Source organism: Ambystoma mexicanum, chromosome 12 (genome assembly GCF_040938575.1).
Source record: "Ambystoma mexicanum isolate Mex_15411 chromosome 12, UKY_AmexF1_1, whole genome shotgun sequence".
NCBI classification, from domain to species: Eukaryota; Metazoa; Chordata; class Amphibia; order Caudata; family Ambystomatidae; genus Ambystoma; species Ambystoma mexicanum.
Genome location: NC_090936.1, coordinates 1,177,503,211 through 1,177,529,883, shown reverse-complemented (window position 1 = coordinate 1,177,529,883; position 26,673 = coordinate 1,177,503,211). Strand labels below are relative to the sequence as shown.

General features: G+C 48.1%; 1 protein-coding gene across 1 annotated transcript in view; it reads left to right on the top strand.

Annotated features, from left to right (window-relative positions):
• The window catches only part of CCDC38 (coiled-coil domain containing 38), a 1,810,821-nt gene that overhangs the window by 1,225,978 nt on the left and 558,170 nt on the right, over positions 1-26,673 (top strand). The gene's annotated exons all lie outside the window — the stretch shown is intronic.

Genomic DNA, 26,673 nt, shown 5'->3' with positions numbered 1-26,673 from the left:
CATACGGGAAAGGGCATCGGCCTTCCCGTTTTTCACCCCTGGTCGAAATGTAATCACGTAGTCATATTCAGCAAAAAAAAGAGCCCAACGTAGTTGTCGTGAGGATTGGGCCTTTGCCGTTTATAGGTACTGGAGGTTCCGGTGGTCCGTTATTACGGTGATTGTGTGCCTGGCGCCCAAGAGGTAGTGCCGCCATGCCTTAAAGGCTGACTTAATGGCCAGGAGTTATTTGTCTCTGATAGCATAATTGAGTTCAGGGGGTGTGAATTTACTCGACCAGAAGGCAACAGGGTGTAACTGGTCCGTTTCGGGGTCCTTTTGTGAGAGGACCACTCCCATAGCCATGCTTGAGGTGTCCGTTTCCACCAGGTATGGGAGATCAGGGCGAGGGTGGCGTAAGATGGGGGCAGATGTGAATCTTGCTTTGAGTTCCTGGAAAGCCTCCTTGGCTTCTGTTGTCCACTGGAACTTTTTGTTGCTTTTCCTTAGTAATGACGTGATGGGATGCACGATTTGCGAAAATCCTGGGATGAACCGGCGTTAGAAGTTTGCAAAACCCAGCATACTTTGAACCCCCTTGAATGAATTTGGGGATGGCCGGTTCAGGATAGCATCTACCTTGTGTACATCCATTCGAATTCCATCCGGGCTGAGAATAAAGCCCAGGAATTCCACCTCGGAGACGTGGAATGAGCACTTTTTGAGCTTGGTGTAGAGCTGGTATTGACGGAGTTTCTCCAATACGGATCGGACGTGTTTAACGTGGTCCTGCTTTGATGCGGAATATACTAGGATATCGTCGATGTACACTAGAGCACAGACATCAATCAATTCCTGTAGGACATCGTTCATGAAGTATTGAAATGCAGTGGGCGCGTTGCAAAGGCCAAAGGGCATTACTTGATATTCGTACAAGCCGTATTTGGTGCGAAAAGCGGTTTTCCATTTGTCCCCCTGTTTTACGCGAACAAGGTGATATGCCCCCCTCAGGTCTAGTTTTGTGTAGATTTGGGCATCTTTGACTTGATCAAGCAATTCAGGGATCAGTGGCAGGGGGTAGCAGTTTTTTACAGTAATCTGGTTCAGTGCGCGATAGTCGATGCACGTTCTCAAGTCCCCCTCCTTTTTCGGTATGAAGAATAGAGGACTGGCTGCTGGAGACTTCGAGGGACGGATGAACCCGTTGGCCAGGTATTGGTCAAGATAGGCCTTCAGGTGCTGGTTTTCTGGTTCTGTGAGTGCGTAAATTCGCCCACAAGGGATTTGTGCGCCAGGTATCAGGTCGATTTGGCAATCGTATGGTCTATGTGGTGGCAGGGTATTAGCCTGTTCTTTCTGAAAGACATCTTGAAAGTCCTGGTATTCACTTGGTAGGGTGCCGATTGCCACAGTCGCAAGCGTGGAGGTTCTGGTGTCTATTGGTTGTTTCTCTTGGCGATAACATGTGTGGGCGCAAGTCTCGCGAAAGGCCAATTCTTTTGCTCGCCAATCGATTCGAGGATTGTGAGCTACCAACCATGGCATTCCCAAAAGCAACTGGATCTGTGGTGCCTTAATGAGGTCGAAAACGATAGATTCTTGGTGTCCATCCTGGCACAGAAGGGTTAAAGCTGCAGTGCATTGGGATACTGGACCGGAAGCTATTTCCGTGCCGTCGAAAGTGGTAACAGTGTCAGTGGTTGATTTAGGGTGTAACGGAAGCCCCATCTTTGCCGCAAGATCCTGGTCGATATAATTCCCAACGGCTCCACTGTCTATGTACGCTCTTACTGCGTGCATCCGAGATGGTTGTTGGTGATTGATCAAGACCACAGATAGTGCAAAATGGGAGGTCTGTAGTTCACTTTCTTCGCTCGACACTTGCCGGGCTGTGGAGTTTTCCGATTCCTTGATGATATCCTCCTTGTCCCTGGCCCCTACCGTCCTCCTCGGTGGGTTCACAGGGAACTCTTTAAGGAAATGACCTGACCTTCCACAGTACAGACATAACTGCTGCTGTCTCCTTTTATCCCTTTCCGCTTTAGTCAAGGGGAATCTGACCCCCCCGATTTGCATTGGTTCTCCTGAACCTTCCGTTGTTCGGGCAGTATTGTCCTTTGAACGCACATACATAGGGCGAGGGTCTGGTCTGGTTCGATCTGCTCTTCGGTCCTGAAACCTATGATCCAGTTGAACAACAAGGTCAATGAATTCTGAGCAGTCTTTCTGGGGGTTCACTACTTGTGCAAGAACATCCTTGAGCTCCCCCCGCAACCCCTGATGAAATAACGTGGTTCTCTTCTCCACTGGCCATTCTGCTTCAACTACGAGTCTATTGAACGTGGCTATGTATGTTAATAGGTCTTGATTCCCTTGGCGTAGGGACAGAAGTTCGTTGTCTAATGCCTGCCCATGAGTACGACGGGCGAACAGCTTTTGCATCTCCTGCTGAAAGCCCCTGAAGTCATGCAGCAAAGGATCGTCTTGGGCCACAAAGGGTACAGACTAGTCTGCGGCGCTACCACTCAGGTAGGATAGCACAAAAGCGACCCGTGATTGGTCATTTGGTACGGCCCCTGGCCTACAATGGAAGTGCAGGCAGCACTGGTTCATGAATGTTGCAAACCTCTTGGGATCCCCCGTAAATCGTTCGGGCGGGGCCAAGGGAACTGCCCCAGGAAGGGTTATCTGAACAGGATTGGCTGATGGCGCTGGCATCGAGGGCACGCTTCCCGGCAATGGTGCATGCCCTGCTTGTGACTGGAGAAGTTGCCAGCTTAAATCATCAGTGCGTTCTTTGGCTACTATCAGCTCTCTCCTCAGGGTGTTGGTCTCCTGCCTGGCCGCATGTACTTTGGAACGTAGCTGCCCCAACATGTGGGCTAACTGGTCGGTTTCTGACGTTTCCATGACGCCCAGGTGGATTTTGATGTGAGGCTTTGTGTTCTGTAACGCTCACCTGGTATCCACGGGGACGTCACTCAGCCTGTTGTGACCTCTTACAACCTCGAACCCTTCACTGGAGGCTATTTGACTGAAGACTGGGCCTGAAGCACAGGATTGGTAGCGTTTTACTCGCTATTGTCTCTGTGCGCTTCAACCCCTTCTTCCCCGGGGTCCAACCCTTCCCTTTGATCAACAGCTCACCTTGTTTTCTTGGATAGTGTGCTCTCCGTCCTGCTTTCAGCACAGGGGCGCGTTGATTGATGCGGGCTCGTTGCTGCCTAGTTACTTCACTGGCAAGAGTCTGACAGGAAAGTATAATGAGTCTTTTGAACAGTTCTCTAACTTTGTTCCTTTCCTTCCTTAGATGATGGGCGGCGTCCGGGGAAGGCGGTGTGCTGGTAAGATGAGTAGCATTGAAGGTGAGTGAGAGCGCGATGCGCGATGCCCCCCTTTTGCATTTGTATTGAACTGAGTTCTTTTCCTGTGTCTTTTAGGTGCTGCAACATTTTCAGCGTGGATGCCGGTTATGAAGAACAATTGCGGTGAGTAAGCGTGGTATGCGGCGCCTCTAGATGTTTCCACGCTAACCTGGAGTGTCTTTTCCTTCTTGCATATGGATGAGAAGTTCTGGAGACAGAGTTCCCCCAGAGCGGCTGGGATTCAGGTAAGCGTTTGAAGCTCGTACAGTATTTAAAAATAAGTGAAGATTTGCAGAATGCTTACTAATGCCTTTTTTCTGTTCTTTTCCCTTTTCCTTAGGAAGCAGCGTGCCGGGATGGGAATGACACTGCCGAAGATGCCCGCAGAACAGAAGGAGCGATGAATGATGGGCAGAAGCGCTGCAAGGTAAGGCTGTTCCTAACAGTGTTCTTTTTCTTGCAGGAGCTGAGCGCAGAAGAAAGATGCAGGCCTACTGGAGACCAATCCGAACATGGTGAATGTCACGATGCAGGTGCAGAAAACACAAAGCATGTTTCTCAGCCTGGGCATGGCTTAAATGGTCTCTGGGTATCCCAGGTGTCTCTGGGCTGAACCACACCCAAAGGACTAGACTGCACATGCAGTTCTGGGAACCGAAATATGTGGGGGCATCCATCTTGTCCCCATCAATGCACTCCAAGTCCAATCCCCAATGTTATCCTATGGGAGTGAGTGAGTCTGGTGCCACAAGCGCCAAGTCTGACTCCAAGTGGATCTTTGGAGGGATGGAGAGGCCCTTGAGGGCCATGTCGGTGATCGTGGCCTGGCTCCAGCCTGACATCTTGGAGGGCTGGGGTCATGAAGGGCAGGAATCATGACATGATCCCCTCTGATCTCCCTAAGCAACAACAACAAAACATCCAGTACTTACTGGATCACTTTATAGATGTTTTCAGTAGTGAACCAGGGCGACTGAAAAATGTCAAACACTACATCCGCACCCCGAACCGCCAGGCAAAGTATTTAACTTAAGACCTTATAGAATTCTGGAGGCGAGAAAGGAGATAGTTCTCTAGGAGATGGAGAAAATGTTTGCCCCAGACATGATTGAGCCATTGCAGCGTCTGTGGTCATCGCCAATAGTCCTATAGCCAAACCTTATAATTTGTGGAGGTTCTGTATAGACTTCCGAAAGTTGAATGCTGTGTCCCAGTTTGACAATTATCCGTGCCTTGGTGTGAGGACCTCAGCAATCAACGGGGAGAGGATGTCTATACCACCACGATTGATCTAACCAAGGGCTATTGGCAGGTACCATTAAACCCTTTTGATAAAGAGAAGACGCTTTCTCCACCCCCAGAGGACTATTTCATTTCAAAGTCCTTCCCTTCGGACTTCACAGGCCACAGCAACCTTTCAGCGGCTGCTGGGCCAGAATCTGCTACCATTTTCCCATTTCTGTGGTATGTATCTGGATGATATCGTGATCCACAGCAAAACCTGGGAGGAGCACATGTTCCATTTATCTGAGTTCACCTATGCTTTGCAGCAAACTGGATTTACAGCTAATCCCAAAAAGTGTAATTTAGGCCATTCAGCGGTAAAAAGTTGTAGGCTTTTTTTGTGCGTAATGGACCAGTCCAACCCAAACTGGAAAAAAACAGGGCTGTTCACGAAACGCCTCCCCCAAAGACCACATCTTATGCAGTGAACGTGTTCTGAAAGTCCCACTTTTTAGCCAAGACTTCATCATGTGGAACACAGGAAGGGCAAAGAACAGGGAAATGTTGATTTCCTTTCTCGATTTCCCTTAGGAGATGGGGAAGCCAGCAGTATTAGGGGAAGGGTATGTGTCGATTCACAAGGTGTCCTCACTCCTCCCCAGGCGGGATCCCTTTTCCAAGAGGACAGGAAGGTGCGGCCACTACCCAATGGTCCCCCTAGGGGTATTATGAGGCAGGACCTCATGCGGAGAGACTCCGCCTCTGGGGATAAGGGCAATCACCCAGGGTACAGCCCAATGCATGTTGCTACTCCCCAACATTCCTTATCCCTCCCTAATGTCCAGAACCACTACACTGAAAGTAAGCCTATGTATTGTTGTTACATAGGGCCTAAGACCAAAAGTACTAGGACGAAGAAGAACGCAGGAGACATAAAGTTCATTGAATGTAACAACACTGGTACGAGGTGGCCCCAAGGAGGCATGAGGATCAGTCACGAAGAAACAAAGAAGGACTTGTGCAATCCGCATGGGAGGAACTGGATACAAAGTATGAACATGAACAAAGGACTGTTAGATCAGAGAAGCCAGGCGGTGCGGCCAAATGCAGCCATAACAAGAAGCACAGTGGTGGCAGGGGCAGCGATATAAAGTCCTTTTGGGCTAAGCAGCTGGCGTCCGGAGTCTCCAGCGCAGGACATTTAAATGCCGACCGATAGCTGTGGAGAAGCGGAGAGTGGCAAGAGGACACCAAGGAAGTTCTCCGCCCGCCGAGCGAGGCGGACCGCCTCCCAAAGCCAGGAAGACGCTGCAAAGCCACGAGTGCAGACGAGAGAAGCCAATGGAGCCTGAGAAGTGTGCCCCAGTCCCTGGAAGTCCTGGCAACATACCAAAGCCCTGTAAGAGGCAATGGGAGACACATGAAAACCGGAGAGGAGCCATGGGTTGACACAAAGGCTAAGGTGGCTTTTCCCTAGCCCAGTATTAGCAAGGACATTAATAGGCAAAACCAGAGAAGGGCCTGTAACACCAGCAGCATGCAGGAAAGCATCAGGGGAAATCTTACTCAGCAGAGTGGTAACAAGGACACCACTGACCACCAGGGAAGGGTCTTGGACCCCAACTGCAAGAGGGAAAGCCTCAGAAGTAATCTTACTCGGCGCAGTGGTAACATGGAACACACTGGCTACCAAAGAAGGGTCTCGGACTCCAACAGTAAAAAGAAAAGCATCAGAAAATCTTCCTTGGCACAGTGGTAGTGAAGAAACCACTGGTCTCCAGAGAAGGCTCTGGAACCACTACAGTGAGAAATAACTGTACCAAGTGTTACTAATCCCCGGGTAATGTCACTGCTTCCATGGGGGAGCCCCTTACTATGGGGCCAGGGAGGTGAGGCCGCTACCCAATTGTTCCCCTGGGGGTGGTACTCAGCGGGTGGATCTCATGGGGAGGGAAGTTCTCCATGGGACTAGTGACGATCACCTTGGGAGAATGCAGTATTCACCAACTTGATTTCAATCCCTGCCTTCATTTCACCCAACTCAGGACCCTCAGGTTCCTCTCACCTCCATGTATCTCTGTAGAATAGAGGATTACATTCATTCATACAGAATATACTGGGATGATTAAGAGTGAGGATTAGCTAACTAGAGTAAATACGATCGCTGACATGAAGAAGATCAAGCAAGGAGGCAAAAGCCCACCACGGCACCAACGCATGCGGTACAGTCTGTTGAAGACCGTTACAGCGATAAAAAGCGAGGAAGGACTTTGTGTGAAGAGAAGCCAGCCCAGGAGCAGGAGAAGTAGAGAGAGATAACGGTCAAACTAGAATAAACCTTATAAAATATCCTACGTGGAACAATACCTGGCAGGAGAGTACACCAGGTCTGTTCATTTAGAAATTGAGTGAAGCAGTGGTAGAGAACCCACACCAGCAACACACCAGGGTCTGGGACCCATTTGAAGTTGGGCGAGACCCACAAAAGCCAAACACATGCGTCAAGGACCCATACGAGACATACAGTCAAGGGGCTGGTCCCATAGCAAGTTGGGGAGAGCCTGATAGAAATAAAGGGGTCTGGGACCCACACAGAGGAAACAGAAGTTGAAGAACAAGTCAGGGAGACCCTGAGATATCCCAGAGGCATCTGGCACTAATGTGGGAAAGAAAAAGAGGTACAAGAAGCTAAACAAAGGGGTCAAGTACCCATTGCCAAAGGAGAGACACTTATTCGAATTACACGTTCTATAGTCAAGCCTGACAGGATAGACTGTGCAAGTTTAAGTTAAGTTAAGTTAAGTTGGAGAAAGAAACGAGGAAAGGGACTTTCCCACTAGATACAAGGAAAGTCTATTTTTGTGATAAGGAGGTCTACAGTTAATTCTGGCGGGAGAGTGAAACAGAGTTAACATTACGTTTGTGAACTGAAGGGGAAGAACAAGGGGAAGAGGCTCCCCCTTGATACTGGGAAATTGTGTTTAAGGATTCAGTCATTGCATATTTTCATAAAGAACTAAAGAAGCCTGCTTTTGGATCAAGAAGACACCCAGTTCTCTTTAGTTAGTTTAGTGTGAGTGACGGAAAAAGGGTTGGGCAAAGGATGGTGGACACTTTATGTTACAATACATCCTGATAGAGTCATTAGAGGTTTTGTTGAGGTAGGGCAACCCCTCATAGTAATAGGGCAAGATAGGTTTTTCCTTTTCTTTACATTTATAATAAAAGTCTTTGCCAGCAAATATGCTGCCACTGTGTCAGACTTGTACTTACACCCTTACACAAGTAATACCAGGAGAATGGAGTCATTCTCCTGGTGCAGGCCCAGAACTTGTGTTAAAGACGACAGGGGAATGGAGTCATTCCCACTGACCCTGTGATGAACTGAGTGGGACGATACTTGTAGTGGAGACACCAGGGGAAGGGAACTACATAAGTTTATACCAGGAGAAGGGAGTAATTCTCCTGGACATTGGATACAGACTGGAAGCCTAGGAAGGGAGTCATTCTGCCTGGTATTTTTTTGTTGAGAGAGAACACCTGTTGGACACTGTTTAAGAAGCAGGAGAACTGAGCCATTCTCCTGAAGAAGGAACGTTTTGTTAGTTTATCTTTTAGATATAGTGCGAGGGTTAGAGTAAGATTTGACACAGGAAGGTGGAACTTTGATTTTAAAGACATTCTGACAATTCCTTTAGTGTTAGTTTGAGGCAAGGAAACCCTGCTCAGAGATAGGGACAATGAGGTTTTCTATTTGAGTACAGGGTCGGTTTGGGCCGTCGGACCGTGGCCGGGCCCAAATCATGTTTGAGGCAGGCGAGGCCCTGGGGGCTGGTTCCAGAAGCTCACGCATGGGCGTTTTTTTTTAATGGAACATACGTTACTTTAAGTAACGTAATTTACATTGATTGCCTTTGCCGCCAACCATGCTCAGAGGGCCTGCATTGCTGCAGGCAGCCCCGAGCTACTGCGACACTACAGTGCCATCAGGGTTTATTTTTCAAAACAATGGGAGTGGCCAGCCGGGCCAGCTGCCTCAGCCCGGCCACTCCCAGTGAAGGCTGTAGCATTGATTGGACTGTGGGGATAGGAAGTTTAGCTCTGCTGCCTCTGACCATATGCATTCCCAGTGCAACTGTGGCCCAGTGTGACAGATAGCATACTCTGGCCAATCTGAAACCAGGGTCTGCTGTCAGTCACGCAAACATTAAAAAATCCATTGGCCGCTATTTGAGCCTGTCATAATTTTAATGCGTGCCGAGTCAGGGTGGGGCTGGCCTGGCACATTGTTGAACTTGGAAGGAGTGGTGCCAAGACGACCACAAGCCCATGAAGTAACTGCAAATGAATACTATCACCTGAATCCATCCGACGATGCCAGTCTCTCTGACTGCCACAGTCAGCGAAGACCCCTGAGTGGCATGGTGTGGAGGACGAGGTAAGTGAGGTGCATTTGCGCAGGCCACGTCACGTGTGCTATTGTTATGAAAGGCACTCAAGGTAGGACTATGCTGCCAGGGGACAGCAGTTCAGCAGCAGGAGAGCCGTGACCTGCAAGGTAGAGTGGGTCTCGTGCCTCGTGCATGACAGGACAAGACATTTTTTAGGAAAGGGGTGTCCTATTTTTCAGACGGTAAGACATTTTATATAATTCTTTGAAAGTCAAAATTGGGTTTTACGCCATTCAAATTCTGGTTTACAAGTACACCTTTATTAAAAATAAAATGCACGGGCAACATATATTTCAGAGAATCGCAAGAGAAAACATTTGTTTATTCGTTGTACAGTGAATATAAGCTTCCAAATAAGCATCTCACTTCTTAAATTGTGTAATAATAAATTATTTTTACAGTGCCGCATATTGGCAAAACTGCTTTGGCAAGCGCCATATACAAACCACTTATTATAGCGAACTGCCACGTAATACAATTCATATGGCTATGGCTCATTGGCTGTGGTGTGTGCCACACTTTAAGCTTTGTGTGACCCTGGCTCTCACCCTAACTTTGGGTGGTGCGGTCCTCTGCTGCCCTTTGTCGCTGTTGAGGTGTAGCCTATATCAGTAATTCTGGTAGTTAGCAATTTTTCAGCTATCTTGTTTATTGAGTGGTCAACCTTCTACAAAATTCTGCCATAAAATGGCATTATGCAGCCCCTGCAGTAAGAACACATTGTTGTCCATCTGGGAATGGCTGAAGTTCTGTTTTAAGCAAGGTTTCAAAACAATGTAGTGTCACAAATTGGATTGCATTAGTTAGCACTGGAGTTAGATCAAATGCACTGCTTGTTAAATGAATCACTCCTGCAAGTTAAGGTGTTCAGCTATATGCTCATCAGTAAACATTTGCATTAACCAGGACTGCTCATTTGTCCCTTCACCCTGAAGCAAATCATTTGTAGACATGTCTCTGTAAGCATGTTTATGCAAGCGAGTGATTATAATGCCCATATGTGTCTACTAATGCTCATCCCAACGAATCTGAAAATGCATCCTCTGTGTGTACATGTACTCGTTTCACACACCACCATAGAGAAAGAAGCCATGCGCGCGCCTACACACACCTCAAGTCAAACCAAATGAAGCCATAAAAATACAGCAATTGTCGACACAGCGCTACTCTCAAAAAAATAAACCTTCGGATGGCCCCTAATTTGGTCCACTGTAGTACATTACCAAAGTTACCTGCTGCTCAGTGGGCACAGATGGGGCAATTTCCAGAGGTCTTTCCTACTAATCCAACTTCACACATCACCCCCTTTCTGCATACCTCGCCATGATAAAATAGGAGAGCTTTCAGGATTGATATTCATTTGGGGTTTCATAATGTGCTCCTATGTACCCATCAAGCTGCTTCAGAGCACTAATGGAGGGAGGAGAAGCGCGCGACAAGGGGGTGGCAGTGGGAGGAGGGTACAGACGTTGATATTAAAGAAGCAAAAAGGAGTAAGCCAAGAGACATATACGCTTTGTCATGTGCAATATATAAATGGTCACTATTATTAATGCTATAGATGGAGCAGTGGAACAGGGATCTGTCAGGCTTTTTTGAGTAGTAACTAGTTGGAAATAAATCACTTGTTGGAATTTCTATTTTTGCTATAAAGGCCCAGTGGCAAAGTGATTTGTCCAGGATCACACAATTTAGTTTAGTGTTGAAGCAGGGATTTGCGACCAGTCTGCAATTTATGCACTTGTCTACATTTCTTCCCAACTATAATTGCCAGAATTATGTTTTTGGCTTTGTAAACAAACAATAGACCCCTTGTAAAACTATAAATAGTTACCTGCCACCCCCTGAACCTCACGGGCACCCAGCTCCTGCATGACCTGTGACCAGTAGCCCATTGCACTGTCTCCAGGCCTCAAAGCCCACTTAGGGACTGTATCTGCAACCCTACAGTCTCTGCACTTACTTGAGCCATCACCGGGGTAGCACTTACCACGTTCTTGCCATTGCACTCGCCCCTCCCCCTGAGCATTTCTCCTCTCGCCTTCCCTTCCCCTAGCACTTGCATGATCTGAATGACACAAGGCCTGATAAGATTGTTTGTTTTATCCTCCCTCTGTCTTCCCTCCCTTGTCTTGTCACACCTAGAAACACTTGTGGACAGGCGCGTTATAAATGACTTATCATATCATAAGTAAAATCATAGTCCCCGGCCGTGCTTTCTGTGAAGTCGTGAATTTACGCAATTCACGGATGAGGGCCAATTTTTTGTAGTGAGGGGTGGGCCACTTTTTTGAGGAGAGCGGTGGGCCACTTATTTTTTGGTTGTTCAGGCCTATTTCTTATCCCAGTCCGACCCTGTTTGAGAAATAACAGTTTATAACCAAAACCATGTCACCTTTGTGTCTGTTTCCTTCTTTCGACACTCTTACATCTAGCAAGCGTGCTAATATAATAAACTTTCAAAATGTTCTTGTTTGCTTGCTTCGCAAACAAAAATACATATCATAAAGATAAAGTATTAGAAATGACTTGCCTGAAGATGTTGTTTATAACACGACTATGCATTTTATGTTTGTGAACATATAAATGCACAGAAAAACGAAACACTTCAAAGACAGCATTTTTTATCTTCTCCCCTTCTGAGTGGTCCCCATAAACTTAGGTGGTACTACAGCACCCCTTGGTCTTGCCCCACAGGAGTATGGCTTCACCAACATATTCAATTTAGCCCACTGCGATTTACTTACCCATATAAAGGAGATCAGGGTAGACATTTGAGCCCCAAAGAAACATTGTGGTAGATATATAGGAACATTAGTGATCAAATACAAAAACCTTGCGATAACCACCGTCCTAATGATGGAGATTAGAGCAATCATAGAAAATGGCAACTTAACCCAAGTCCTGAACTCTTCAGTGAGCCACTCCAGCGACTTTTGGTAAATGACAGTTACATACCATGTGATCCAGAATCCCTGGAGGCTCACATTATCTGGACACCAAGGAAGTGGGAAATTACTGGGAGGTGTGGCATACCAAAGAGCGACTCGGACCAGAAGACATACCTTTACTACAAGACTTTTATTAAAATTAAGAAAATGACTTACTGACCCTATTGCTAATAGGGAAGGGCCCTACCTAACAAACTAAAACTAAGGATGCTTGTCAGTATAAGTCAAAATAATAAATCTTGTCCTTTGTTCAAATCCCAACTTCTAAACTGGCACTTCCACTTAGAAAAACAGCTTAAGAGGGAAAGCAGGCAATACAGGTTTCCCTCAATGTTCTTTACTCTGTCGTCTCTTAGTATTTCCAGGAATCTCTCCTAGTTTCAGTTCCCAGTTTTATTCAATAGGATACAGGTCTCCTGACTGTATCCGTTTGTGTCCATCTTGTCAGAGTTCCAAATAAAGAAAAAAAATGTCCTTAGGTATATAACATAAACTCTCAAAATCCCCAAAAAAAGTACACTCTTTCAAGGATTGTAGATGCAGAGATAATTCCTTTACCCTCCTCCACCCATTACGTGGACCTCTCCCCACGAGATTCAGTCTTGTTTGATTCTGGGTTCCCCTTGGGATGATTCCTTACTTGCTTTATAGGGCCCTCCTGGCTCCCTGGGTTCTCCTGTTTCCACTTTTTCACTTGATTCGTAGGGGTATGCATATCCCCTTTTAACATATCTTTCTCTTGGTTTTTGATTGTGGTTTTGAACTGTTTGTCTTGTTCCAAGGTTCGAGTTTTCAGGCATCCAATAACCACTCTTATTATTTATGCCCATCTCTCTCTCTCTGGAACTGGTTGCCCCTCGTAGGGATATATTCTCTTCATTCCCTCTCTCTTTCTCGCAGTCTGGTCTCTGTTCCCCCTCTAGTGTGAGCAACCCACGTACCTTCTCCGTGGCAGGTGCTGCTCCAGCAAGTTGGTTTCGACCCGGTGACTCTGGCGTTCTCCTCAGCTCCTGGGCGTCCTCTCCTGAATGCAGCGCCTAGATGCTTTTGGGCCATAGTCCACGCTTTATAAATAGGCATTATTTACTGGGCTTGAGGCCCACCATGTCCTCTGCATCGTCACACTTTACCTCTAAGCCGGCTCCACTCAGCCTTGCCGACTCCGCACAGCCCAGTGCCTCACTGCCCCATTTCTCGTTCTCTCTGGCTTTTCCCTCTGTCTCTCTCTGGGTCCATTAGTTAGTGGGAAGGCTTCATATTTTACCCAATTAATTGTCAAGCCAGACAGCCACCCACATTTTTCAATCTCTTGAAGGAAGGATTGGGGAAGTATTATTCACATGTTTTCTTAGAAACAAAAGTATTTCATCATCATATCAGCATAGAATGAGAGTAGCATCTTTTGTTAGTGAATAATGTGACAAATCCGTGGATGATGTTTCTTTTTCACTAACCCCTTTGCATGAAAACTGAGTCGCCTTTAAAAGTGCTGGGACGAGGAAGAGTTCTACTGACTCACTAGGAGTCTTCAGGATCAATACTGAGATGAGGAATAATCCAACTGATTTACTAGGAGTCCTCAAGATCAGTACTAACACTAGGGGAATGTGCAGGGCATAAAGATTACCTATAAGAACCATATTGAATGGTCTAGTGTTTTCCCAAGTCCTACTTGCCAGAGCCAGTATAAAAGGGAAGAAAGACTCAGGAAGTATGAAACAAGTCCTCCATGGAGGAGCAAGAAGCAGGGAGGTTTTGCTGAACGTGAAGAAGCTGTGGACCAGAGGGTCTGTCAGAAGGAGGGGGAACCTTTGCATGCTCGCGAAGTGCGGATGACCAGGGGGAGCACAGGAGAATCTCTTTTCAAAGGACCTGACAGAGAGCTTAACCCTCCCTGGAGGAACCAGGGGGGCCACATGCTGCTGAGCTGCCGCAGCACACCAGAGAAGGAGGAGTAAGACTGTAAACGCCAAAGACAAAGCAGAAAAACCCCAAGACTGACCAAAGACTACCAGGTGAGACCCCAAAGGTAGACAGATAACCAGGAGGGTTGGTAGGGGCACAAGGGAGCAATGTGATACCCAGACCCAGCTTAACAGAGAAAGAAGGGAAACTATGGGAAGCAAAGTAACCTTCCTGAGCCCCCAAGAAAGAAACAAAAGAAGATGGGTTTGGGACCCGCGCCCAATGAACATTACCATTGTCAGTCATATTCTTAGTCGCAGTACTTAAGCAGGCTAGTCAACCAGGTCTGCCACACTATCACTAAAGAGCCTTACGGGTTTGGGACCTGTACCCCAGAGACTTGAAAGCAAGGCGAAACAAAGTGAGAGAAGAAGAGACCAAGGGAAGAGAAACAACCTCCCTGGTGTTGTGAAGAAGAGGCCAGGGCAAGAGAAGCATCCTCCCTGGTGTTGGAGAAGCCAATAGAAGGAAGCAACTATCTTGACATTGTAAGGAGTCTAGAGAAAGCCAGAGGAAGGGAGACATTCCCCCTGGTATTTATAGCCATAGTGAGAAGCCCGAGTGAGACCAAGAGAAGGGAGCCATGGGCCTCATTACGAGGTTGGAGGTAACCATGGTGCTATTAGCGCCATGGCTGCCTCCAAAACATTACCGGATCCGCCCTGGTGAATGGAGCAATTACCTGTCCATTCCAAGGTTGGCGGGACCGGTAATTCCCCATTCACCAGGGCCCTTCCCCATTCCCATTTGAGCCCCCATAGGGCTCAATGGGAATGGGGAAGGTGCTAATAACGGTACCGCAAATTGCGGTACCGTTATTAGCTCTAAAGTCCCTTTGCGGGTCCTGTCCTTAATGCCTGGAAAAACCAGTCATTAAGGGAGGACCCGCAAAGGGAACTCGTAGTAGGAAGGTAAGGGATTACCGGCACCGGTGCCCTTACCGGTGATGGTAATCCCTTAACGCCCACCTCATAATGAGGACCATTCTCTTGGCGTCAACATTTTGAGTTAGAACTTCACTTTCTTTTTCAGCCAGAGAACTTTACTACTGTGGAACTTTGTGTTTTGAGCTTTGAGAAGAAGAACCTGCTGAGCAGACAACCCCTAAGTTATTATTGTGAAGGTGAGAGTTAGGGTTCTGACATGACAGTGGACTTACCTTTATTTTGACATCCTGACAGACCCCTTTAAGATTTGTGTTGAGGCAGGGAAATCCCTCTTCACATTAGGGCTAGAGAGGCCTTTCCCCAACCCCATTCTTTCTTTAATAAAAGTCATGATCTTCCTGAGTCAGTCTCCTATCTCTGCACACCTACAATAACCAGTTCCCTGTCTGTATAGTTTTCCCTTAAGACCACAGTAAGGGGCTCCAGAGGTAGCGCAAACAGCAATTGGGAGAGTGGATATCCTTGCTGGGTGCCTTTCTCCAGCCCAAATGGACTGGAGGGCAGTCCATTTGTGCATAAACAAGCCTGGGAGCCTATACACAGTTGCTCGATCATAGACAGTAAATAATCTCTTACATCCAACCCCTGTATTACTTCAAATACAAAGTAATGCTGCAGAAGAAGGAGACTGACACAAAGGTGGTATGGTTAGGGCTAAAGACTTTTATTAACCAAGAAAACAAGCGTAAACCTATCTAGCCCTTTTACTAAGAGAGGTTTCCCTGCCTCAACTAAAGATGAGGCAGGTTCTTAGCCATAGTTAGAGACGGCAAAGAAGCTATGTGTGACTCTCTTCAGTCAGGTCTGGATTCTGTTGCCAGCATCAGCAAGGCCAGGGCTACTAGCACCGTTATATGCAGATTTGCATGGTTGAGGAAGTCAGGCTTTGCACTGGATGTGAAATCCAGGCTCCTCAGCATGCTCCCTTCCTCTGATAGTAAAGTTGTTAAATAATAATTTATAATGGATTGTGTGTTTGATATATCCGATATCCTGCTTGCAGCTTCAGAAACATTTCAACAGCAGAGGGCGCTGTGCGTCATCGATTCAAGGTCCCTCGGCGGCTTCCATCCCACTCTCGCCCGTGACGTCAGTTCTGGTATAAGTAGCACACACCACGCCCGTTGCTTTAGTTCTGTTTTTCCACACATCACGCTTTGAAATGGTTTGTTCGCCTTGGCAATTTGTCTTCTGTGTTATCAAGTTTTTTTTTAGATGTCTACCCTGAAGTTCCGGAAGCTTCTCACGACCTTAGTTTTCTCCTCCTCATTCCCTCTCCCTCTTCCCTGCAAAAGTATCCCTTGCTGCTTCGACTGGTTGCCTAGTCCCTTCTGAGTCCTACAAGGGCCAGGCCCTCCCTTGACCAGTCTGCCTCAGCACCCCCCCACCCTAACAGTACTTGCCTTAGGGCACTCTTCCCTGACTAGACAACTAGACTAGAGAGTCTGGTCCACCCCCCTCCTAGTACTAGTTGATCCCCAGTGCACTTCACCTCTAGGCTCCCCCTAGCACTTACCGAGCCCCTGGGGCCTAACCCCCTGAAATCACCTCCCGTCACCTTCCCTTCGCGCTGACCTGCCCCTCCCCTGCACTTTCCATTTGCTGCACTTGCACGATCCGAATGTCGGACCGTTTATTGCTGTTTTATCCTTCTCTGTTCCCCCTTCCCTCTTAGTCTTGTGGCGCCTGGAAACACTTTATGCTGTAAAGCGCCATACAAATGGTCAATAAATAAAATAAAATAAAAGACTGGGTTTATAAGGTGTTCGGGTTGTGGATCAAAGATGTCCATCAAGGGGGCGCTCGAGAGCCCGAAAGAGATGGCCACCTCTCTGTGAGGCTCTGAAGCAGACAAGGAGGCCAACCCTCATTGTGACCTTCCCCACTCTCTGGGAAAACTGCTTGGCTATTCTGGAGGCTTTGGTAGCCCCCGGGAAGTAATTGAGCAGATCAGGGCTCGTGTCGGCCTCTAGGAGTGGAGAGATCCAGCTGGGGTTTGTAGCCCAGTTCCTCCATGAGTGCATATCCAGTGTGTGCCGAGGCTGGACAGACCAGAGTAGGTTGGAGGCTGAATGCTCCTGGTGGAAAGGTTGCCCGGGTCACTGGGCACACTTGCAGGTCTTCCTGGGGAGCTGCGGTTCTTAGCAGGGTGGTACTGACGGCACATAAATGGTTCCCACCCGGCTTGTAGGCACAGCCCATATGTGTTGGTTGGAGTGGAAGGAGGTGTAGTGGAAGAACCGTGATGGCTGCATTCTTGGGGACTTTTGTGCCTGTGAGACCCTTCTCACGACCTATGTGTGGCTGATCTAGCTCTTGGAGGTGCAGAAAAGGAGCAGCTGTTTCTGCGGAGGACAGGTTGCCTGGACAAAGTACACAAGGTGCAGTGACAGTCTCCAGGGGGGTATTCGGCTCAATCCAGCTGGGGTGTGCATGTAAGGGCTCTTTAAGGTGGTGACAGAGATACGGCAAGGCATAGTTGTGTCACACCCCTTTTTCTGCATTTTTCTGGATAAGCTACTACAAGGTGAAAGAGGGTAAAATGGCATTCAGGGAAGTCCGGCAGGAAGAGTAGGGCTGAAGATGCACATTTCTTTCCAGACAACAGGGCCAGGACAAACTGGCGGCACTGGGAAGGATTGAGAAGTCTATTTCACGGCTGGAGAACAAATTTGACGCATTGAGTGTGAAAGTGGCCCATCTGGAGACAAGGACTGCCACTCTTGAACAGAAAACCAATGAACTGGACCAACAGTGTGTCAAAACGCTACCCCTTGTTCAACAAATCAGGCGAGATGTGGAGGGAGTGATTAAAGGAAACCTGGCAATGAAGAACAGATTGGAATACCTGGAGAATGTGGCGTGGGGTAAACAACTGCAGATTATTGGTTTCCCCGCTGGTGCAAAAGGGGACGACCCCATTGGTTTTATTACAAGTTGGCTCCCTGAACTGCTAGACTTGGAGGTGACAAAAGTTACAGAATCAAGTCCTCTCCCTCCAACAGATCGCTCAACTCATTGATTGGTCCGACACTCATTGTCAAGCTTAGGGACACACGTGACAGGGACAGGACTTTGAAGACAGCAGCGGCCAAAAAGTCTTTGGAGTTCCAGGAACACAGGATTCACATCTTCCCTGATTTGGCACAAGCGACCGAAAAGGAAAGGAAGAGGCTCAATACCATAAAGACGTCCTTTTTGGAACGCGTTGTGAAAGCGGGATTGCTTTGATTTGCTAAACGTAACGTTTCCTGGCAGGAGAAAGAATACATCTTTTTTGATCCCTTCCCAGCACTTGTCTGCACTTACCTTGCACTTGCCACCAGCTGGCCCTTATTATTTATCTTGTTATTCTTCTACCCCTGTACTGCACATTCCCCTCTCCCTTTCCCCTTGCACTTTTCCCTTCCCCTCTACCCTTGCACTTGCGCGATCTGAATGACACCTGGCCTAGTAGGATCGTTGTCTGTCTTCCCTTTGTTTCCCCCTCCCTGCCTCGTCGCGCCTTGAAACACTTGTGTATAGGCGCGTTACAAATGCCATATCATATCATACCATATCAGAGTGCTGAGAAGCTGTTGAGAACCATTCCTGTCAAGACAACATCTTGTCAGAATAAAGGCTAAGGTGTCTTGGTCCCTGGGAGGTTCCCATATATTATGCTGAGGCACAAGGCACGCTCTTCCTCTCTTTAATTTGTGGGATGAGTGACAGGGCGCCCAATTTACCATTTCCTGTGGTTGTAGGAGTCTGAGACAATGTTGTTTTGCTCAAGTGCTGATGTGTGCTATGGTCCGCATCCTTGTGGGCTCCAGGTTCATTGGGAGCTGTTAGCGCTGATGCCATGGGCATGTTACTGCTATGGCTGGGCTCTGTCCGGTGTCCTGGGTCTAAGAGACGGTGGCGTCAAAAGTTTGGCAATTAGTAATTAGTTAGTAATTAGTGTTTGACATCTATTGCAATCTTGAAGACTTTTCCCCCTGTTTGAACAAGGACTACCAGGGTGACCCAATGTGATGATGGGGTAGGAAGTAACATTGATGGTTACATGAGGTGTGGGTCACCCAAGTGGAGGGCTCTCCGCCAGCCATATTGTTTCTTTTTTGTTGTATGTTAAACCGCAATAAAACACACATTTAAAAAGCAAAAAGAACATTTTCATAACGGATCCACACTGAATATGCCTCTGGTGTTTGTGAGTAGGTCATAAGGTTGACGACTGGGGTCATGCCAGTTGATGATCGTGAAAGCCTTGAAGTAGAGGAAGGGGAAACCAGCCCCAGGTAGGCCCTTGCCCAGCTCCCCTCCACTAACCCGTCGATAATGAGATCATCGGACGACAAGAGCTCAAGAGAGGTTTCAACTCACAGAGCTGGAAAGCAAAAACATTCTAAGGGCTTTCAGTTGACTGCCCAACACTTATCATCTTCTCATAAGAAGTCTAAGAAATGAAGCCATCAATCCTGATCGATGTCTTCTGACTCCTCACCCGATAGAAAACAGGTAAGGCCAAATTAGAGGAATTTTGCCTCAAAATGTTAGAGGTGTTCACGAAGACGGCATCACCCACACCTTCTAGTGAATTGAAGGCTTCCAACCACATTGCGCCTCGTGAGGCTGACAGGTTGTTGTTGAAAACCTCTGCTTGTGCGCCTAAGAGCCCGGGCAGTGAATCCTTGAGCCTCCCTCAAAAGGGGTTGAGTGATTTAACTCAGGCATGGTATCAAAAGAGACACAGGGCTTCATTACACGGATGGCGGAGAACCATGGCGCTATTAGCGCCATGGTGCATGCCGGTAAAATACCGGCACCGCCTTGGCGGAAAGGGGAATTACCGCCCCATTCCAAGGTTGGCGGGGCGGTAATTCCCCCTTCCACCATTGCCCTTCCCCATTCCTATTTTTGCCCCATAGGACATAATGGGAATGGGGAAGGCGCTAATTACGGTACCGCAAATTGCGGTACCGTATTTAGCTCCCTGGGTCCCTTTGCGGGTTGGTTTTTAACGCCTGCAAAAAGCAGGTGTTAAATCCCCCAACCCGCAAAGGGACCTCGTAGTAAGGCGGTAAGGATTTACCGGTACAGCTATTTTACCGGTACCGGTAAATCCTTACCGCCATCCGTGTAATGAGGCCCACAGACTCAGAGGTTCATTTCAAAACCTTTATTAAGGTCCCTGGGTTGGTGTAATGCCTAACTGGCCCAAACTCTAAAGGGGTGGTTCCCTTAGCTGATGTATTTAAAGGCTGTCAATGTCTGATAGTCCAAACTAAAAGTCTGCCTGTGTCTAAACTTATGCTTGTCCTCACTCTCTACAAAAATGTGATCGGAAGTCTTTAAAAAGGAAGAACAGTGGTTCAACAAAAATGGGAAACCAAGGTGGGTTTCAGGTGGTCTTCTCGACCAGTTGTAGCTTGGTCAATATCACAAAAATCAGTTTGATCAAAAAGGGCTGTTCATAAGACCTTCTCCACAGAGCCCTTGCAATATTCTCAAATACTTTCAGTGTCTTAGGGCTTCCTTCCCCAGGCTTCAACTTTCCAAACCCGACATAAGAAATATAACAGTCCCTCTTGAAGCTTCATCGGATTCCCCTCCCCAAGCGCCAAGCCTTTCATCACTGCAAAATAATACGTCTCCAACTTGATTAGGCATCTCAGGGTTCCCGTCCCCAAGCTCAGGCCTCTTTTCAGTTTTCAATTCAAATTCAGTTCTGTCAGGATGTGCTTTTGCTTTCTTTTAATGTCACAAAAATAACAGGTATTCCACTTTGTTAGTCCTCTCAGGGTTCCCTTCCCCAAGCTTAGGCCCCTCTTGGTTTAACACACAAGTTCAGCTTGTCAGGATGTACCTTCCGCTTTTTATTTACAGTTCTTTCACACACACTTCACTTGTAGGGCACAATCAGAGACTTTCGAAAGTTCCTGGTTCTTTGCTTCTCGTAGGCGTGACCACTCCGATCTGTAACCCCTTCTCTTTATTTCTTGCTCTTCCTTTTAAACCTTTCACCTTCAGGTGCTTCCTGCACCCCTTATTTTTCTCCTTTGGATATTTCCTGTGCACACCTGCACCTTCCTTTTACTGTTCCTTCCTTGTGCACCATTGCACCTGTCTGCTTCCTGCACACTGTAAATGTCTCTATGTCACTTTATTTCTCTACTAGGGCAACTTCACATGACTTTCTTTCACTTTACTTCTCTTGCTTTCATAATTTGTTACTTCTCCAGCATTGGATCTTTCATAGATTCAGATGCTTGAATATTCCCCGTCGTCAGACTGGGAATCCTCGGTGATAAATTAAATAATAATAATAATTTTTTTTTTTTATTTTTTTTTTAATACACTGCCACCTAGCAGTGCATGTACATGGCCCATTATAGCCTATAAGCCACTTCATTGTGTAGTCCCTCCACCTCACTTTGGTCCTTTATGGCCCCAGCCAATGAGGTGGCAGGGCTTAAGCTCCGCTACCGGCAGCCATCTTCAGATTTTTCACCGCAGTCTATCAGACACAGGGAATCCTCAAGCTCTCTGAGCTTTTTTAAATTCTTTCTACTTTTGTGTGGAATATATTTGTAAAATATATTCCATCTTGTTCCCCTTCTTAGGGGCTTTCTTTCCAATTAACCTTGGTGGCAAAACTTGTTGTTTTCCTCTCAAAATCGTCGACTGATCTTCTCTTCAGAAATGGAGGCACCTCAGGCTGCACGAGGTGCAAGAAGAAATTGGTTTACTACAAGGACCCCCACGAGCATTGCATTTATTGTCTGTACCCACATGACATTAAGAAATGCGAGATTTGTAAAACCTTTTCCACCAAGACCCTTCATGACAGGCATAGAAGACTCCTTTCATACCTGGAATCCAGGGATCAATCTTCGGACGAAGAGTCTGTCAGAACGGCTCCTGTCCAATCCAGCACTCCATCTGAGAGGCAAACTTCAAAGAGAAGGGCCTCTTCAGTGGAAAGGAGTTCCTCTCCCATATCCAAAAAGAGGAAGCTGGAATTGATACCCTTTCTGCCTCCAGTTGACCTATCAAGCCAGAAAAAGTCAGCAAAATCTGCCTCCAGAGGTAAGGAGGAGTTTGCGAAAAACGGGGGGGGGCAGTCGTCGGCGGGTAAACCGCCCACGAATGAAGGGAAAGGTAAAGGCCCGTCATCGGCCATACCGTCGACGAAACCAGCATCGACGACGACGACGCTTAAGACATCGTCGACAGTTAGATCATCGTCATCGGACATGTCGACCGCGAAGCAATCATCGACGAGCAAGAAACACCACTCGTCCACGAAGCATTCATCCATGACGCAGTCGTCCACGGAACACACTCCACATTCGTCAACGAAGCCCTCGTCGACGGGAAAATGTCAGTCGTCGACCACGAATCCCTCGTCGACTGGAAAATCTCAGTCGTCGACGGGAAAATCTCAGTCGACAGCGAAGCCTTCGTCGACGGGAAAATCTCAGTCGGCGGCGAAGCCCTCGTCGACGGGAAAATCTCAGTCGTCGACGAGGATAACATCATCCATAACGCCTTCAGAGGCACCGCAAATTTCGGCAGTTACAGAGGAATTACTGCCTCTCACTTTTGAAGCTCCTGTCATTACAAGCAATATCATTGAGAAGAATACTGTAACTGAACCTCTGGTGCAGCAATTTTCACCTTTGGGGCACATGGCAGAACTTCCGGATATAATTCTTCAGGAAGAATTCTCTGATTCGGAAGTGGTGGAAGAGTCCATCGGTCCCTTACCGAAACAATACAGCCCTCCTTGGCACCCGTCCACGGGAGAATCCGAATATCCTCATGACCCGGTGCTCATGTTATCCGTGCAGAGGATTGTAGAAGAATTTTACAAACGGCAAAGGGAGAAGCAAATTCCGATTAATCCCATTCCTAGAGAGTCATCCCCGATTCCAGGCACATCGGGCTGCTCTCCTTACAGGAGTAGACCGCAAAAACGGATGAGATCACCTGCTCGAAGACCGAGGAGCAGCACCCTCAGTGCTTCACCTACAAGAGTCCCGTCACCACAGTCATCGCACAGACCGCGATCTCCGGACGTAGACCCCACCATGGTACCGTCCACCATCTCGGTATCAGACTGGCAGGAGGATGCTTTTGATGAATTTTCGGAACCAGAAGAAGGAGAAATAACTCAGGAGCCAGACGCACCCAGTGATTGGGATGACTACGTCGTCGAGAAGCCCAGGAGGAGAGACTCGCCGGGCAAGGCCTCACCACCAGATGATCTCGTCTCTTTCCACACCATAATAGGTAAAGCCGCAGAACTGTTTAAAATTCAGGTTTCTTCGGAGGAAAGGCAATCAGTGCTCTATGAGCACAGGGACAAACGAAGGAGAACAGTGACCACAATTCCCCTCCTCGATACCATCTGGGATTCCGGATCCAAGATCCTATCTACGCCCTTATCGACTCCGGCTTTGGTGTCCAGGCCAGAAAAGAAATATAAAGCTCTGGATTCGGCACCGCTTTGTTTAAGGGGTCATACGAAACCGGACTCAGTTATTACAGTGGCGGCCAGAAAGAAACTCGCCAACCCCTCCTCACCGTTGTCGGCACCGCCGGATAAGGACGGACGTAAATTGGAAGCCATGGGCAGGAAAGTATGATCTTCTGCATCGCTTACAATCAGAGCGGGTAATGCACTGGCCATGACCGCAAGATTCGATCGCGAGCTTTGGCTCCGCATGTCTAACTTGGCGAAACAATTACCACCGGAGCTCCAGGAGGAGGCAAAATCCATAATCGCGGATGGTGAAGCAACATCGGATCACATGATCGACGCAGCAGTTGATGTGGCCGAATCAGGCTTCAGGCAGATGGCGCACGGCACAGTGCTCAGAAGGCAGGCCTGGATGAAGGCTACTAACTTTAGACCTGAAGTTCAGGCGCAGATACTAGACATGCCATTTGACGGCCAAGATCTCTTTGGGAAAAAGATAGACGACCATTTGAAGGCAATCAAGACAGACACTGACACAGCCAGAGCCATCAGTTCTTTAAAGGACAAAAGTAAGGACCATCGGTCTTTTCGTCCCTTTAGAGGTTCATCTTCCAAGTTCAGGGGATACAGTCGTTCCTCCTATGGTCAAAAAGCACAAGGCGGCACGTACCAAGACAATAAATATCAGTCATCCAACAGATACGCCCATAGAGGCAGACGTGGCTCCGCCCAAGGGAAGTCGCAAGGCAAGCAGAACTGACGACCAATCTCCCCCCCCCCTTCGCCACGCCCCGGTGGGGGGAAGGGTGAGCCAGTTTTTCCAGCGCTTGCGGTCAATTACATTGGACAAATGGGTGTTACAGGTGATCCGAAAGGGTCACACCCTGGAATTTCTGGACCAACCTCCTTCCCTGCCTCCAACTCCCCACAGAGGGCATATGCTAAGACAGGTCATGTCCGAAGTGAAAAAACTGCTCCGGAAGGCAGCAGTAGAACCAGTACCCTATTCTCAGAGAGGAAAAGGTTTCTACTCCAGATTCTTCCTCGTCAGAAAGAAAAACGGTCAATGGAGACCCATCTTGGACCTGAGGGCTCTCAACAAGTTCATCAAGCGCATAACTTTCAAGATGGTAGCTCTACAAGGGGTGCTACCTTGGTTAAACAAGCACGACTTCTTGGCCACTTTAGACTTGGAGGATGCATACTTCCACATTCCGATCCATCCAGCACACAAGCAGTTCCTCAGGTTCACAGTGGGAGGGCTCCACTTTCAGTTTCAAGTGCTTCCGTTCGGTCTAAAATCGGCGCCAAGAGTTTTCACGAAATGCCTGGCACCGGTAGCGGCAAGTCTCAGGAGAGCAGGAACGGACGTTTTTCCATACCTGGACGATTGGCTGATAAAGGCAAGTTCAGCTGCAAAGGCTCGTTCGGCAGTGTCGAGGACGGTCAACCTCCTAAAAGAGTTAGGTTTCTCCATCAACCAGACGAAGTCCTGGCAAGGTAGCTCTCTTCCTGGGAGCCGAGCTCGACTCCAGCATTCCCAGAGTGAGACCATCCACAGAGAGAATAGCAGCGATTCTACGCTTAACTTCGAACTTCCTACAGAAAGAGACAACATCTGTACGCTCTTACAAATCCCTATTGGGCATGATGTCATCATGCATATTCCTCATACCGAACTGCAGGCTTCGCATGAGGCCGGTTCAGGAAGCTCTGGACCACCAATGGAAACAAGCTTTCGGATGCTGGGAAGACATTGTCCAGATTCCATCGACGTTGCACAAGGCCCTTCGATGGTGGAACGCTCCGAGGAATCTTCTACAGGGAATGCCGTTTCAAGCACCGACATCGACCCTCCTGCTGCGGACGGACGCTTCCTTATCAGGCTGGGGCGCTCATCTTGCGGACCTCCAAACCAAGGGATCTTGGTCGGCACAAGAGTCCCAGCTCCACATCAACGTGTTGGAGCTCAGGGCCGTAAGGTTGGCGCTGAAAGCCTTCCTACCGGTTATAGCTGGTCAAGTTCTTACAGTCCAGACAGACAACACGACCTCCATGCACTATACAAACAAGCAGGGAGGCACGAGGTCTCAGATTCTGTCGCAAGAAGCCCAACAGCTATGGGCATGGGCCTTGCGCTACGGGATACAGATCAGGGCAGAGCACCTTCCAGGAGTGGACAATGTCCTAGCGGACAGATTAAGCAGAGAATACACAGCGTCACACGAGTGGGAGTTGGACGACAGAGAAACCCGACGGATATTTGCCTTATGGGGCCATCCGCAGATCGACCTTTTTGCCACCAGGAACAACAAAAAATGCAAGAGATTTGCGTCAAGATACCCCGAGCACCAATCGCTGGGAGACGCGTTCTCAGTGGATTGGTCGGGGAAGCTCCTCTACGCCTTCCCACCCATTCCCCTTATGTCGAGGGTACTTCGCAGGGTGAAAGAACAGGATTGTTCCTTGATTCTTATTGCACCCGATTGGGCACGGCAAGTCTGGTACCCGACGCTGAGACATCTATCCTGCAAAACCCCGATTCGTCTCAAATCACATCAATATCTACTGACACAACAGAACCGCAAGGTCCTCCACCACGACCCGAGGAGCCTGTCCCTCAAAGCATGGTTCCTGAGCAGCGTAAACTGATGCACCTAAAGTTACCATCAGACTGCTGGGATATCATCAGGGCCGCTAGAGCCCCGTCCACGCAACTCACCTACACCAGAAAATGGACCAGGTTTTCCAAATGGTGCGAGACCTCTGCGATCGATCCCCTCACGGCCTCGGTTGATCAAATTCTGCCTTACTTGTTGCACCTGGCTAAATCAGGGCTTTCACTGTCCTCTATCAAGGTCCATCTGTCAGCCATAGCGGCCTACACAGTAACCGCGGAGACGCAAGCCTTACTCTCCTTACCAGCGATCAAGATCTTCCTGAAAGGACTGATGCGTACTTATCCGCCTACACCTACACCAGTTCCGGACTGGAGCCTCAACACCGTCTTAACAGCTCTCATGCAACCTCCCTTCGAGCCCATACATAGATGCGATATGAAATTCTTGTCCTGGAAGACATCCTTCCTGGTAGCCATTACATCGGCCAGAAGGATCAGTGAGTTGCAAGCTTTGTCTTCGGAACCTCCGTTTACCTTGTTCCAGAAGGACCGCGTCATCTTAAGGCCTCACCCGAAGTTCCTCCCCAAGGTACTTTCGGAGATGTCGTTCACTGAGCGCATTGTTTTACCATCCTTCTTCCAGAACCACGCTTCGGAAGCGGAAAGGACATTACACTCTCTAGACGTTTCTAGGGTGTTGA